The sequence below is a fragment of the Saccopteryx bilineata genome, chromosome 2 (genome assembly GCF_036850765.1).
Source record: "Saccopteryx bilineata isolate mSacBil1 chromosome 2, mSacBil1_pri_phased_curated, whole genome shotgun sequence".
NCBI lineage: Eukaryota > Metazoa > Chordata > Mammalia > Chiroptera > Emballonuridae > Saccopteryx > Saccopteryx bilineata.
Window position 1 is genome coordinate 22123404 of NC_089491.1, and position 17244 is coordinate 22140647.

The window sequence follows — 17244 nt, forward strand, 5'->3', positions numbered from 1 at the left end:
GCAGGTTGTTAAATAACAAATGGATTAAGAATGAGATCAAAGATGAAATAAAAAATTCCTAGAAACAAATTATAATGAGCATACAACAACTCAAAATTTATGGAACACAGTGAAAGCAGTACTGAGAGGGAAGTTCATAGCACTACAGGCACACTCAAGGAACTAGAAAAATCTCAAATAAACAACTTAACCCTGCATCTAAAAAAACTAGAAAAAGAACTGCAAGTAAAGCCCAAATGTAGTAGAAAGAAGAAAATAATAAATATCAGAGCATAAATAAATGATATAGATGCAAAAGAAACAACACAGAGGATCAATGAAACAAAGAGCTGATTCTTGAAAAGGAAAAAAAGATCAATGAACCTTTAACTAGACCAAGAAAAAGAGAGAGAGGATTCAAATAAATAAAATTAGAAATGAGAGTGGAAAAATAACAACTGACGCAACAGAAATAGAAAATATTGTAAAAAACAATACTATGAAGAACTGTATGCCAAAAAACTAGACAACCTAGATGAAATGGACAAATAACTTGAAATATACAAGCTTCCAAAAATCAATCTGGAAGAATCAGAAAACCTAAACAGACTGATTACACCAAATGAGATAGGAACAGTATTAAAAAAAACTCCCAACAAAGAAAAGTCTAGGACCAGATTGTTCACAAGTGAATTCTACCAATTATTCAAAGAAGAAATAACTCCTATTCTTCTCAAGCTATTTCAAAAAATTCAAGAGGAAGAAAGACATGCAAGCTCCGTTTATAAGGCGAGCATAATTCTGATTCCAAAACCAGGCAAAGACACCACAAAGAAAGTATTCTATAGGCCAATATCCCCGATGAATATAGATGCTAAAATCTTCAAACAAAATATTAGCAAACTGGATCCAACAATATATGAAAAAATCATACACCATAATCAAGTAGGATTTATCCTGGGGAGGCAAGACTGGTAGAATATGTGCAAATCAATCAATGTGATTCACCACATAAACAAAAGGAAGGAGACAAACCACATGAGAATTTCAATAGATGCAAAAAAAGCATTTGATAAAATCCAGCACCTGTTCATGATCAAAACTCTCAACAAAGTAGGAATATAGGGAACATACCTCAACATGATAAAAGCCATCTATGACAAACTCACAGCCAACATCATACTAAATGGGAAAAAATTAAAGGCAGTCCCCTTAAGATAAGAAACAAGGCAGGGGTGCCCCTTTTCACCACTCTTATTCAACATAGTCCTGGAAGTCCTAGCCAAAGCAATCAGACAAGAAGAAAAATAAAAGGCATTCAAGTTGGAAAAGAAGAAGTAAAGCTATCATTATTTGCAGATGATATGATATTGTATATAGAAAACCCTAAAGTCTCAGTCAAAAAACTACAGGACCTGATAAATGAATTCAGCAAAGTGGCAGGATATAAAATTAATACTCAGAAATTAGAGGCATTTTTACACACCAACAATGAACAATCAGAAAGAGAAATTAAGGAAACAATCCCATTCACTATTACAACCAGAAAAATAAAGTACATAGGAGTACATTTAACCAAGGAGACTAAAGACTTGTACTTGGAAAATTATAAAACATTGATAAAAGAAATAAAGGAAGATACAAAAAAGTGGAAGCATATATCGTGCTCATGGTTAGAAAGAATAAACATCATTAAAATGTCTATATTACCCAAATCAATTTATAAATTCAATGCAATACCAATTAAAATATCAATGACATACTTTAAAGATGTAGATCACATATTCCAAAAATTTATATGAAACCAAAATAAAACATGAATAGCCTCAGCAATCTTAAAAAAGAAGAATAAAGTGGGAGGTATCACACTTCCTGATATCAAGCTATACTACAAGGCCATTGTACTCAAAACAGCCTGATGCTGGCATAAAGAACAGGCACATAGGTCAATGGAACAGAACGAAGAACCAGAAATAAACCCACAGCTCTATGGACAACTGATATTTGACGAAGGAGGTAAGGGCATACAATGGAGTAAAGACAACCTCTTTAATAAATAGTGTTGGGAAAATTGGACAGCTACCTGCAAAAAAATAAAACTAGTCCACCAACCTACATCATTCACAAAAATAAACTCAAAATGGATAAAAGACTTAAATGTAAGCCATGAAATCATAAGCATCTTAGAAGAAAACATAGGCAATAAGCTCTTCGACATCTCCCGCAGCAATATATTTGCTGATTTATCTCCATGGGTAAGTGAAAAAGAAGACAGGATAAACAAATGAAACTATATCAAACTAAAAAGCTTTTGCACATCCAAAGACAATAAAAACAGAATAAAAAGACCAACTATGCAATGAGAGAATATATTTGACAGTACGTATGATAAGGGGTTAATAATTAAAATTTATAAAGAACTTGTAAAACTCAACCCAGAAAGACAAACAATCCAATCAAAAAATGGGCAAAAGAAATGAATAGACACATCTCCAAAGAGGACATACAGATGGGCAATATGCATATGAAAAAAATGCTCATCACTAATCATTAGAGAAATGCAAGTTGAAGCCACAATGGAATATCACCTAAACTGGTCAGAATGGCGCTCATCAACAAAACAACACAGAATAAGTGCAGGCGAGGATGTGGAGAAAAGGGAACTTTCTTGCACTGCTGGTGGGAATGCAGACTGGTGCAGCCTCTGTGGAAAACAGTATGAAGATTTCTCAAAAAATTGAAAATTGAACTGCCTTTTGATTCAGCTATCCTACTTTTAGGAATATACCCCAAGAACACAATAGAACTGTTCCAGAAGGAGAAATGCACCCCATATTTCTGGAAGCATTGTTCACAATACCCAAGATCTGGAAACAGCCCAAGTGTCCATCAAAGGAATAGCAGATTAAAAAGCTTTGGTACCTATATACTATGGAATACTACTCAGCCATAAGAAATGATAACATCGGATCATTTACAATAACATGGATGGACCTTGATAACATTATACGGAGTGAAATAAGTAAACCAGGAAAAACTAAAAAATATATGAACCCATACATATATGGGACATAAAAATGAGTCTCAGTGCCATGGACAAGAATGTTATGGTAATGGGGGGTGAGGAAGGAGAGAGATGGAGTGGGGGGAGGGGAGGGGCACAAAGAAAACCAGATAGAAGGTGACAGAAGACAATTTGACTTTGGGTGAGGGGTATGCAGCATAATCAAATGTCAAAAAAATCTGGAGATGTTTACTCAGAACATATGTATCCTGATTTATCAATGTCACTACATTGAAATTAATAAAAATAAGATAGAAAAACTACAGTGAGATACCACCTCATATATGTTAGCTTGGCTTTTATTAACAAAACAGGTAATAAGTGTTGGAGAGGCTGTGGAGAAAAAGGAACCTCATTCATTGCTGGTGGAAATGCAAATTAGTACCACTGTTATGAATGAAAGTATGGTGGTTACTCAAAAACAAAGAAAAGATGTGCCATATGACCCAGCAATCCCTCTACTAGGTATCTACCCTAAACACATGAAAATATTGGGACGTAAAGACATATGCACCCCCACATTCACCGCAGCATTATTCACAGTGGCCAAGACATGGAAACAACAAAAGCATCCTTTGATAGAAGACTGATTTAAGAAGATATGTACATATATACAATGGAGCATTACTCAGCCAAAAGAAACAATGACATAGTGACATTTATACAACATGGATAGACCTTGAGAACATTATACTGAGTAAAATAAGTAAATCACAAAAGCTAAGAACTGTATGATTTCAACATTGGTGGGAAATAAAATTGAGACTCATGGACATAGATAAATGTGAAGTGGTTACCAAAGGGAAGGGGACATATAAGACTGGGTGGGGGAAATTGTATAAAGAGACAAATATATGTTTATTGAAAATAATTTGACTTTATCTGGTAGGTATACAATATAATCAACAGTTCAAATGCTATAGAAATGGTCACCTGAAACCTAAGTACTCTTACTAATAAATGTCACCCTGTTGAATTTAATTTTCTAAAAAAACAAACAAACAATCAGCTAATGGTCACAAGGCATGACCTAGTATTACCATGGAAATGTTTAAAGCATTTCAAACAACAACAATCAATGCACAGAGGACCGCTGAGATCATGGGAAATGTATGAGTGCTACAGCCTAGGAAACTACAGCCAGGGGGGAATCAGAGACAGATCCTCAGCTGCTCCTGGCTCAGGGTAGCAGCTTGAAGTCCCTCTGAAACCTACCCCTCAAGTCCAAACATTTTCAGCAACTGAGGCATGAAATGTTAAGAACAAACCAAGGAGTGAAGACATCAGTCTATCAGGAACAGAGCAGAGCAGTCATTTTCAAAATAAAATAAAAAAGGAAAGCAGTCCTGTCTGCTGGGTTCTGAGGACAGATATGGGTCACCCATGCAGGGTGGGTCACAGCGCTCAGGCAGGGAAGCCGACTAAAGATGCAAAGCTCTGAGAAGCAGAGCCTGAACCAGAGTGACTTGGAAACAGACAGCTCTTTTCTCTTCCTGTGTCACAGAGAGAAGCTGACTGCCTGTGGCCTTAAAGGAGGCAGCACTTCTCATTTGAGAACAAAATACATGCAGTGCTGCCCTCCTGGAACAACCTGATGCCCAAGACTAGGCTTCAATGTTATCACCAGAGGGCCTGAGGGCACAAGTAAGCAGTTGTTCTGTTGAACAAAAACAATCTCATTAAACATCAGACATGGTGACTACGAGAACATTAAACCAGATTATAGTACAATCCAAAAACATGTCTATCCCTCAGCTACAATGAGTGACTGCTGCTTCTTTATCAAGTACAGCTTTACAGTCAAGCTTATCTCCACTCTTTATACAGAAGATTTATGGATGCAGTCAATAATAGACTTCCCTGATCACTGACAGCATACAACCTAGACCTTTTTTAGATTGTCCACAAGGCCTGTAGTAGGTTCTTCCTAACACGCTCTGACTGACATACTTGTGGTTTTCCGTGGTGAGCATACTTCATAACCACAATAATTAACCGAGTCTTTTTAACCACAGGAATGGACCTGGCGATCTTTGTTTGAAGATATTCAATATTCACATTTTTAGGATTAAGATCCAGCTTACTCCATGTATGTGTCCCCTGAAGTTTTGAGGTGCAGCAAGCTTAATCACATATGCAGGGCCTCTTTCAATGTTTGCATGCAGTAGGGGCAAGGGTACAGGATGCCTTTAAGGATTTTGGCCTGAGTAGTGGGAAAAATAGAATTTCCTTTACTCTAGTCAGGTGAAAGAACCGGCTCATTGAGAAAAGATAAATATCTGCACTTGGATATTTCATTAGCTACTCTAAGTAGAAAAAGAAATTATAGTAACACGAAACAGAGGGAGAAAGAGAGAGAGAGAGAGAACCAACCATACTCTAGTGTGGTTTAGTAAAGATTGAATTAATTATACTCTCGTATGAAAATTCTAGAGAGAGTGCTCCAGGTTGGCTGGCACTCTATTCCACAGAGTCATTCAGGAACCCGGTTCTTTCTCTCTGGTTTCTCCTTTCACCCTAGGGCTTTGTCCTCATCAGTGTGGCCAAAGATGGATTTCAAGACATGAGGTATCAGAGAATGCGGTGGAAATGTTATAAAGTACTGCACCCCAGATTCTGAAAGGTACTGTACCTCACTTTATCAAGTTCACATAGAGACACCCAGTTCAGATAAATTTTGAATAGTTTTATTAAAGGAGGAGATTTACTAAATATGCCAGCCACATATAACTTACACGGGGCAGTCCCAAATCATGTATGAGCCCCAAAAAGAGTTCAGGGGCTGCTTATACACCCTTGATCACACACAGGCAGAGAAAAGCATGACATCACTGCACAGGCTGACAACATTTGTTTAGGGGATACACAGAAACATTAAGACTTTTAAGGTAACACAATCAACGATGTTTACAAATATTTCAGGGTTCATCTTCCCTCACTAGCCTAGAGGTATTTTACTCTGAAGATTACAGGAAGGGGGAGGAACTACAGTCAATGCAAGGTGCTATGTAAATTCTGCCTCCTATTGAAAGAGAAGAAGTTTCTCAGTTAATCTTTATTTTAGATTTAAAACTAAATGACCCATTGTTATTTTTTAATTAAATTTAATGCAGTGACATTGATAAATCAGGGTACATATGTTGAGAGAAAACATCTCCAGCTTATTTTGACATTTGATTATGCTGTATACACCTCACCAAAATCAAATTGTCTTCCGTCACCCTATATCTAGTTCTCTTTATGCCCCTCCCCTCCCCCACCCCCTCTCTTCTTCCTCACCCCATCTCTCCTCCCCCTCAGCCCCCCACCCCCATTACCATCACATTCTTGTTCATGCCTCTGAGTTTCATTTTTATGTCCCATTTATGTATGGATTCATATACATCTTAGTTTTTTCTGATTTACTTATTTCACTCCATATAAAGTTATCAAGGTCCATCCATGTTATTGTAAATGATACAATGTCATCATTTATTATGGCTAGTTAGTATTCCATAGTATATATATAACAAAGCTTTTTAATCCACTCGTCCTCTGACGGACACTTAGGCTGTATCCAGATATTCGCTATTTGCTATTGTGAACAATGCTGCCACAAACACGGGGATGCATTTCTCATTTTGGAGCAGATCCATGGTGTTCTTGGGGTATATTCCTAAAAGTAGGATAGCTGGGTCAAAGGCATTTTGATTTTCAATTTTTTGAGGAATCTCCATACTATTTTCCACAGTGGCTGCACCAGTCTGCATTCCCACCAGCAGTGCAGGAGGGTTCCCTTTTCTCCACATCCTCACCAGCACTTATTCTGTGTTGTTTTGTTGATGAGCGCCATTCTGACCAGTTTAGGTGATATCTCATTGTGGTTTTAATTTGCATTTCTCTAATGATTAGTGATGTTGAGCATTCTTTCATATGCCTCTTGGCCATCTGTATGTCCTCTTTGGAGAAGTGTCTATTCATTTTTTTCCCCATTTTTTGATTGGATTGTTTGTCTTCCTGGTGTTGAGATTTACAAGTTCTTTATAAATTTTGGTTATTAACTCCTTATCAGACGTATTGTCAAATATGTTCTCCCATTGTGTAGTTTGTCTTTTTATTCTGTTCTTATTGTCTTTAGCTATGCGAAAGCTTTTTAGTTTGATATAGTCCCATTTGTTTATCCTGTCTCTTATTTCACTTCCCTGTGGAGATAAATCAACAAATATATTGCTCAGAGAGATGTCTGAGAGCTTACTGCCTGTTTTCTTCTAAGATGCTTATGGTTTCACGGCTTATATTTAAGTCTTTTATCCATTTTGAGTTTATTTTTGAGAATGGTGTAAGCTGGTGGTCTAGTTTCATTTTTTAGCAGGTAGCTTTCCAATTTTCCCAACACCATTTGTTAAAGAGGCCATCTTTACTCCATTGTATTTCCTTACCTCCTTTGTCAAATATCAGTTTTCCATAAAAGTGTGGGTTTATTTCTGGTTCTTCGTTCTGTTCCATTGATCTATACACCTATTCTTAAGCCAGTACCAGGCTGTTTTGAGTACAATAGCCTTGTAGTATAGCTTGATATCAGGAAGTGTGATACCTCCCACTTTATTTTTTTTTAAGATTTCTGAGGCTATTCGTGTTCTGTTTTGGTTCCATATAAATTTTTGAAATATGTGATCTATATCTTTGAAGTATGTCATTGGTGTTTTAATTAGTATTGCATTGAATTTATAGATTGCTTTGGGTACTATAGACGTTTTAATGATGTTTATTCTTCCTAAACATGAGCGCTATATATGCTTCCACTTGTTTGTATCTTCCTCGATTTTTTTTCTCAATGCTTTTAATTTTCCGAGTACAAGTCTTTAGTCTTTTTGGTAAAATTTACTCCTAGGTACTTTATTTTTCTGGTGTAATAGTGAGGGGGATTGTTTCCTTAATTTCTCTTTCTGACTGTTCATTGTTGGCATATAAAAATGCCTCTGATTTCTGAGTTTTAATTTTATATTCTGCCACTTTGCGGAATTCATTTATCAGGTCCTGTAGTATTTTGACTGAGACTTTAGGTTTTCTATATACAATATCATATCATCTGCAAATAATGATAGTTTTCCTTCATCTTTTCCAACTTGAATGCTTTTTATTTCTTCTTCTTGTCTGATTGCTGTGGTTAGGACATCCAGGAATATGTTGAATAAGAGTGGTGAAAGTGGGCACCCCTGCCTTGTTCCTGATCTTAAGAAGATTTTTTTTAATTTTTGCACATTGAGTATGATGTTGGCTGTGTGTTTGTCATAAATGGCTTTTATCATGTTGAGGTATATTTTCTGAATTTCCACTTTGCTGAGAGTTTTGATCATGAACGAGTGCTGAATTTTATCAGATGCTTTTTCTGCATCTATTGAAATTATCATGTGGTTTTTCTCCTTCCTTTTGTTTATTTGATGAATCACATTGATTGATTTACAAATATGATACCAGCCTTCTTTCCCTAGAATAAATCCCACTTGATCATGGTGTATGATTTTTTCCATATATTGTTGGGTTTGGTTTGCTAATATTTTGTTGAGGATTTTAGCATCTATATTCATCAGAGATATTGTCCTATAATTTTTTTTCTTTGTGTTGTCTTTGCCTGGTTTTGGAGTCTGAATTATGTTTGCCTCATAAAAGGAGCTTGGAAGTCTTCCTTCCTCTTGAATTTTTTGAAATAGCTTGAGAAGAATAGGAGTTAGTTCTTCTTTGAATAATTGGTAAAATTCAATAGTGAAGAAATCTGGCCCAGGACTTTTTTTTTGTTGGGACTTTTTTTAATACTGTTCCAATCTCATTTGGTGTAATCAGTCTGTTTAGGTTTTCTGATTCTTCCAGATTGATTTTTGGAAGATTGTATGTTTCAAAGAATTTGTCCATTCCATCTAGGTTGTCTAGTTTTTTGACATACAGTTTTTCATAGTATTGTCTTACAATATTTTGTATTTCTGTTATGCCTTTTGTTACATCTGCACTCTCATTTCTAATTTTATTTATTTGAGTCCTCTCTCTCTTTTTCTTGGTGAGTCTAGTTAAAGGTTCATCAACCTTGTTTACCTTTTCAAAGAACATGCTCCTCTGTTCATTGATCCTCTGTATTGTTTTTTTACCCTCTATGTTATTTATTTCTGCTCTGATCTTTATTATTTCCTTCCTTCTACTACTTTTGGGCTTACTTGCTGTTCTTTTTCTAGTTCTTTCAGATGCAGGGTTAAGTTGTTTATTTTAGTTTTTTCTAGTTTCTTAAAGTGTGCCTGTAGTGCTATGAACTTCCCTCTCAGTACTGCTTTTAGTGTGTCTCATAAATTATGAGTCATTGTATGCTCATTGTAATTCGTTTCTATGAATTTTTTTTATTTCTTCCTTGATCCCATTCTTAATCCATTCATTATTTAACAAACTGCTATTTAGTTTCCATGTTTGAGAATTTTTGAGTTTTCTGTTGTAGTTCATTTCTAGTTTCATGCCATTGTGATCCGAGAAAGTGCTTGATATGATTTCAATCTTCTTAAATTTGTTGAGATCACTTTTGTGCCCTAATATGTGGTCTATCCTAGAGAATGTATCATGAGCACTTGAAAACAATGTATATTCTGCTGCTTTAGAATGAAAGGTTCTGAAGATATCTGTTAAATCGAGTTGATCTAGTGTGTCCTTTACGTCTGCTGTTTCTTTGTTAATTTTCTTACTTGAGGATCTATCTAGTGATGTTAGTGGGGTATTGAAATCCCCTACTATTATAGTATTGCTGTTGATCTCTCCCTTTAAATCCATCAAAGTCTGCTTTATATATTTAGGTGATCCTATATTAGATGCATAGATATTTATAATAGTTATATCTTCCTTTTGGATTACTCCCTTTATCATTATGTAGTGGCCTTCTTTATCTCTTACAATATCTTTTGGTTTAAAGTCCATTTTTTCTGATATAAGTATTGCTACCCAGCTTTTGTTTCATTTCCATTTGCATGAAATGTTGTTTTCCATCCTTTTACTTTCAACCTATGTGCATCTTTTGTTTTAAGGTGTGTTTCTTGTAGATAGAATATGTATGGGTCTTGTTTTCTTATCCATGCAGCTACCCTATGTCTTTTGATTGGATCATTTAATCCATTTACATTTAAGTTTATTATTAATATGTAGTTGTTTATTGCCATTTTATTCTTTAAAGCTGTATTCTTTTTTTGTTATATTCTTTTCCCACTTCAATCTGTTTACAACAGGCCTCTTAACATTTCCAGCAGCATTGGTTTGGTTGTAATGAATTCTTTGAGTTGTTTTTTGTCTGGGAAGCTTTTCATTTCTCCTTCAATTTTAAATGATAGCCTTGCTGGATAAAGTAGTCTTGGTTGTAGGTTCTTGTTCTGCATTATTTTAAATATTTCTTGCCATTCTCTTCTGGCCTCAAGTGTTTCTGTTGAGAAGTAAGATGTAATTCTTATGGGGGATCCTTTGTAGGTGATAGATTTTTTTTCTCTTGCAGCTTTTAATATTTTCTCTATTTCACTTAGCTTTGGTATTTTAATTATGATGTGTCTTGGTGTAGGTTTCTTTGGGTTTCTCTTTAATGAAGTTTTCTGTGCTTCTTGAACTTTTGAGAGTTTCTCCTGCATTAATTTAGGAAAGTTTTCAGCTATGATATGATTGAACAAAGTCTCTATCCCTGTTCTTTTTCTTCTTCTTCAGGAACCCATATGATGCGGATCTTATTTCTCTTCATGTCACAGAGCTCTCTAAGAGTTTCCTCAGACTTTTAAAGTCTCATTTATTTTTTCTTCTCTGCTTTCTTGCCTTCACTGAAGTTGTCTTCCAACTCACTGATTCGATCCTCAGCTGTATCCATCATGTTTTTAATTCCTTCCATTGTGGTCTTCATTTTTGATATTGTATTTGTCATCTTCGACTGACTTTTTTAATATTTCTATATCTTTTTTTATACTTGATATTTCTTTAGGTGTTTATAATGACCATTCATTGTTGTTCTAAGATCCCTAAGCATCCTTACTATTATTATTTTGAACTCTGCAGCTGGAAGTTTGATTATTTCCGTATATCTCAGTTCATCTTCTGAAGGTTTCTCTTGTGGTATCATTTGGATTGCACTTCTTTGTCTTCCCATTATCTGTGTTTGTGTTTTTTGTTTGTAGAGTTGGTTGAGTCTAGGCTTGGTCTTTTCTGCCTCCAGTTTTCAATTGTGTTATTTCTAGGTCTTTTTGGTTGGTATCAGCTTTTATTTGTAATCCACCTTCGGATTTTGGCTGCTTTGAAGTCTTGATTTGTCTGTTTTCTTAACAGGTTATAGTCTTGTTTACTGATCTCAGCAAGGGCTTCCTTGAAACTGTATCCAGGAATGTAATGGGTGTAACCTGAGACGCTGAAGGCTTCTTCCATCAACTAATGTCTCTGGAAACAAGGTGTTTTCTCAGCTTCAGAAGGGGGAGGTGTATCTCAGATCTCCATGGAGACCTGAGTTATTGCCCCTTCTCGACACTTGTATTCGACTGTGTCTTGTTGCACTCATTGGAGCTGGAGAGATGTCTGAAGATCTGTGATCCAGAAGTAATTCAGTTCTGTTTTGTGGAAGGATCAATCCCTCCTCCAGCTATGGCCATCTCCAGCACAAATTAGTTAGCTTTTTAGATCATCTCCTGCCTTCCTTTGCCCCTCACAGTCTGTTCCTCTCTTTCTCCTTTCCTCTTGGGAGATAAGCCAGTTCTTTCAACACATGTCACTCCCTGGTCCCAGACAAGCAGCTGTGAGCAGTATTTTCTGCTCTTTTCCCTGGAGTGAAATCCCCTCTGGGACCTCAGCCTAACCCCCCCCCCTTTATTTCTGTAAACAGGGGAGATCAGGCACTCCTTACCAGGTTTCTTGTGGCTTCTTCTTTTTTTCCTTGGTTTTTGAGAGCTGTTCTTGTAGTCCATAATTGGTTTTTCACGCTGATTTTTTCTGAATTTATTTGTATTCCAGTTTGGTTGTGAGAGCTGGACGTCTGTGCATCTACTTACTCCACTACCATCTTCAGATTCTTCTGACCCATAGTTTTTTCAAGCCAGAAACCTCTACATTCTTCTCTCTTTCCCCCCAAAGGAAGTATGGGACTGGAAAGCCTGATAGGAATGCCTGAACTTTTCTACCAGAATGTCAGTATTAATTTTCATCTTTTTGGTACCTTACAACAATCCTCACTGGTTTTATTTCATAAATCAAATCCTTGACTTAATTTACTGAGAAGCATGAGGCTGTTGTTTAGGGATATTAACCTATAACATGTAACAGATATTTAACAGACAGCATTAATAGCAATGGAGTTAACTAAAGAAACAATTATTATTGATTAATTTCCTATAAATTATACAAACATTTTGAAACTTATATAAAACTAATTGGCTTTATAATAATTTACTTTTAGCCAGAACTCTTAATTTTAAAAATTTAACCTTTATTGGCAATTAAGTTGACTTTATTTTTACCCTAGTTTCTCTTTTGCCAAACTCTGATTAAAAAGAGTTGTTAGTTTCTTTATACATTCACCAAATATAGTCTAACCAGCTTCTGGTTTGTGGTCGGAGTAAGGCATGTCGTTTTTCTTTCTTAGCAGCAGTGGGAGTGGTCAGGATCATAATGTGTGGACCCGTCCACATGACAGTCAGTTCTTGGGTGATGTAGTTGATCTGATAATGCTGGAAGCACCTCTTGTATAGTCTTGAATTGTTTGCTGAATAACCTGTAAATCCTGCAAGTAGTTAGGGAAAGGGTGGTTATGTTTCTTTTACTATTTGATTCATGTAATTTCCTTGCCCTAAACCTTTTGGTGCCTATGGGCACAATATAACTTCAAATTAGCTTCTAATTAATATTGGGTTCCTTTCCTACCAACTTTGAGACTGTAGACACAAACTTAGGTCCAACAATAGAATGGGCAGGCTAAACCTAAAAAGAATTGTATAAAGCAATTTCCTAACAATTGTCAATCATTTTATTAAAGTCTATTTCTAAATGTTTACATAGGAAAATTCATTTTCTCCCTGTTTCTTTCTATAATTTTCTTGTTTTGCTAAGTATTCACATGGACACAAACTAAATATTCAGATATAAGGCCTTTTGTAATAGATTCTAAGTTTGGCTTTTCTAATTATCCTTTGCTGTTGGCAAAATCTTTTTCTAATTGGTTTCTAATAAACCTTTGGCAACAAGGGTGCCACTGGTTCTGGGTGGCATTTACTTATTTGAATTACTATGTTCTGATTTTGAGGCAGACTGGAAAAATATACAGTTAACATAATATTTAAATAACTAATGTTAACAAATATTATAAAAAGTGTCCTAATAAAATAAAATGACTAAAGCCTACTAGATTATTAAACAAAAACAAAATTCTAACCAATATAACAGGATTCAAAATAAAATTCTTACAGTCACAAATGTTCTTAACATGTTAATGTAATTTTACTAAGTCTATGTTGACACTATTGCTGCTTTATATTATTTGCAAATGTAACCCAATCTTTACTTCAGTCTGAGAAATGTCCCAAAGAGCAGGAGTTACACATATTCAGGAAATGTCCACAAGGCATTGGAGTTGTGGTCACATTCTATACTTTACACCTAGAATCCAAGTCCTAATGACCACTGCTTCTAGTTGGAATTAGGAGCAGGTCCCTGCCTAAAATAGGCATGGGGCATTTATACAAGAGGAATAAAGGAGACACAATACATTAAATAAAGCAACAAAAATAAGACAATCAATACCCACAACAGAGATATTTGAGTGATAAATAAAACTCAAATATTAAGGCAAGGCATAGAAAATAACCCTTATGTATACAAGAAATGAGATCAGTTTACCTGCTACTTGGAAGAAATTCCCTAAGGTCCTTCATGGTGATGTGAGATGAGGCCAACACCTTGGGCACTCTTTAGCCTTCAGTGGCAAGTCACAGCATGCTGGGCAAGGTCTGGTCACAGGAAGCTGGAAAGGGCTGGAAAAGACTGAATCCTCCCTCTGTGTAGCAAGGGGGCAGCTTACCTTCTCATGTCCCTTTTTTCCACAGCAAAATCATGTCTCCGTTGGGGCCAAGATGCCTGGCCTGGGAGGCTTCAGTTCAATGACCTTTCTTTACACTCTTGAAGCAGGGCCCTGTTGGAATCGTATGAAGCCCCTTTGGGGCATTAGAGCCTTTAAGGGTATATGCCAAAAGCTGCTATTTTTTATGATCTCTTTTGGGCTCTATTTGCCTTTTTTGTCTCCTTCTTTAATCAATATAGACATTAAAAGCCATGCTCAGATGATCTTTCTGAGGGGTTTGAGGGTCCTTATTTGTTTATACAAACTCCTGGAATAAGACAAAAGCAGCATTATTAGTTGTATTAAATCAAGAAAAACAGGGTTTTGGTGCCTCCTTTAGAATTCCAGAGTCTCTTCACTGCTGAATAATTCAGTCCATTAGCATTTAGAAGAAATTTTTAACAAAAGCATGATACAAATTGATTTGCAGGATTCCAGGATATGTCATTACTTAGCATTGAAAAATATTGTTTCAAAATTATAATAATCTAAACATTACATAAAAAGACATTATTAACAATTCCTAATATTTAAACTAAGATTCTAATATTACAGGGCTATAAAACAGTTAATAAAAGAATTAACAAAAGGCCTTTGAAATAACATACATTTTAACATGGAAAATACTTTTTACACAATATAGGATTCTTGGTACAAACTACCCAGCTCAAAAAGATTTATTAACTTTCTTTTGACCCACAGTAATTTACACTCTTACATAAACAAGAGAGGCGGGATAGATGCCTGAGGGGGAAGCAGACTCCAAGAACTGGAAGCCTGCCTCTTTTACCTGTTTGTTGGGTTTTTTCTGCAGTTTGTCCTGTAGCCAAGTTCCTTAGCAAGATAATGGACCTTCTCCCAAACAGGAATTGAATCAATTTGCCACCTGTAAATTAACTGTCTTGCTTTGAGCAGCTAAATACAATTTTCACATAATTACTTTCCCAATAGTGACTTGCTTTAGCCTATATGAGGTTCCCAATTTTCCCCACAATTCCCTGAACATTCTTTTTACAATTTTTACCATTATGGCTAATGCAGCTGGTCTCCCTTATGAACTCTATGCCTTCTACGTAACCGAGATTTATAGAGGACCCAACACCCTCTGCCAGCAGGAGAGTTTTGGAAACTTTTTCCTCATATTTACACCAGCAAAGGCAACAAGCCACTATTCCCAACCCACAGAGAACTTATTTTTTTATTCTATTCCCTATAATCATATTACTCATGCTTTTATTACTCCTTCTGAAGCTCAATTGAATTTAAGAAACTGCCAATTAACTAGCAAGGTCTACAACTATGGTTTATTAATTTCTAAATCCTTTTTTTTCTTTCCTTTAAATTTTCCTAAAGCAAAGTTCTAATTTTAATACTATTCCTACCCTGTATTTTTCAAATGGGCAAAATCATTTTGGTCAGTAGGCGGACATTTGAAACTAGTTTCCATTCTATAATTTTTTAGTTACCTCACCCTTACTTTATTACCTTTTCCAGTCATTCCGCACACAGCAGGCTGAATCCTAGCCTAACCATGCACATGGAGCTAGCGGGGCTTATCTTTTGGTACTTGGTTTGCTGTTTACTGTTTGCCTTCCCCTCGGGTGCACCACTGTGTCGGAGACTGAAGAATGATGGGGAGGGGCGGGGGCATGCGTACATTTGCCTCTCTTCGGCCACGCCCCCACCCACTCGCTCCACACACTCCGAGTCCTTGCTCGGTTTTTCTTTTACTCAAACTGCTTATTTGAGAGTCATTCAGCTCTAGAGTCTAAAGAAACACGTTCAATTTCTGGGCTCTGCTTTTCTTTCATTTAAATTGCTTGCTTGCCAGCCCTTTCTGTATTGAGCAAGCTTTTAGCCAGTTACTATATTCCAGACTGCTTTTACTATCTGGAGTTTAAAAGTTCTAGCTGATGTTACCTATTACAAAACTAAGACTTGTTCCAGGAAAATCTAAGAATTAGTGCACTAATGAAGCAAGAAAGATTAGACAGGTAATTAGCACCCAGAATAAGAAGGTGTTTCACTATAGAGAAATTAATTATTATACAAGACAAGGTGAATAAGCCAACATAAGAGAATAATTTCCTCAGGGGAGAAACCTAACAGGGCACCCCGAAGCTAGTATTTGAGAACAAAGAGAATAATAGTTTGCCACTTAAGATGGATTTTTAGTCAGAAGCTTCCAATCTTGACACAAAAGACTCAAACATACACATTTAGACACTAAACAAAGATGTATATACCCAAATCAAGAAGTTTACATGAGCCCTGGACGATTGGCTCAGTGGTAGAATGTTGGCCTGGCATGCAGAAGTCCTGGGTTCGATTCCCGGCCAGGGCACACAAGAGAGGCACTCATCTGCTTCTCCACCGATCCCCCTCTCTTTCCTCTCTGTCTCTCTCTTCCCCTCTTTCAGCCGAGGCTCCATTAGAGCAAAAGATGGCCCGGGCACTGGGGATGGCACCTTGGCCTCTGCCCCAGGTGCTAGAGTAGCTCTGGTCATGACAGAGCGATGCCCTGGATGGGCAGAGCATCGCCCCCTGGTGGGCATGCCAGGTGGATCCCGGTCGGGCGCATGCGGGAGTCTGTCTGACTGCCTCCCCATTTCCAGCTTCAGAAAAATAAAAAAAAATAAAAAAGAAGTTTAAGTGAGCGTGCATTACTTATCCTAATTTTTCAGGAAAACAAAGACAAAGTTTAATAGACAAGGAAGAAGTTCCCCTCAATGGAGAGCACATCTTCCAGATGATGAAAAGTGCTGTGCCTCACTGACAAAGAATGGGCTCCCCCTCATGGCCTCTCAGGTGCATGCAGGCAGCACTAGAGCTTCCTTTAAACCAGGGTTTTCTAAATAGACACTTTAAAAACAAAGACTGCGATCTTGACAATACAAAAAGTTTCTGGAAGTTCGAGGTGACATTAATCAATCCAAGTTAGCTCAGACTCCACTGATTCAGTGTGATGCAAGACTGCCTAAACCTGGACTGATCTAATCCCCATTAATGTCCTCCCAAGTAAAAAACAACTGTCCACACTAAATGACATTTTACCGAAAGCCTCATTTAGATACCTCTGAAAGTCCTGGGTAGGATGAAGTCTACACTAGTACCTTTCACAGAG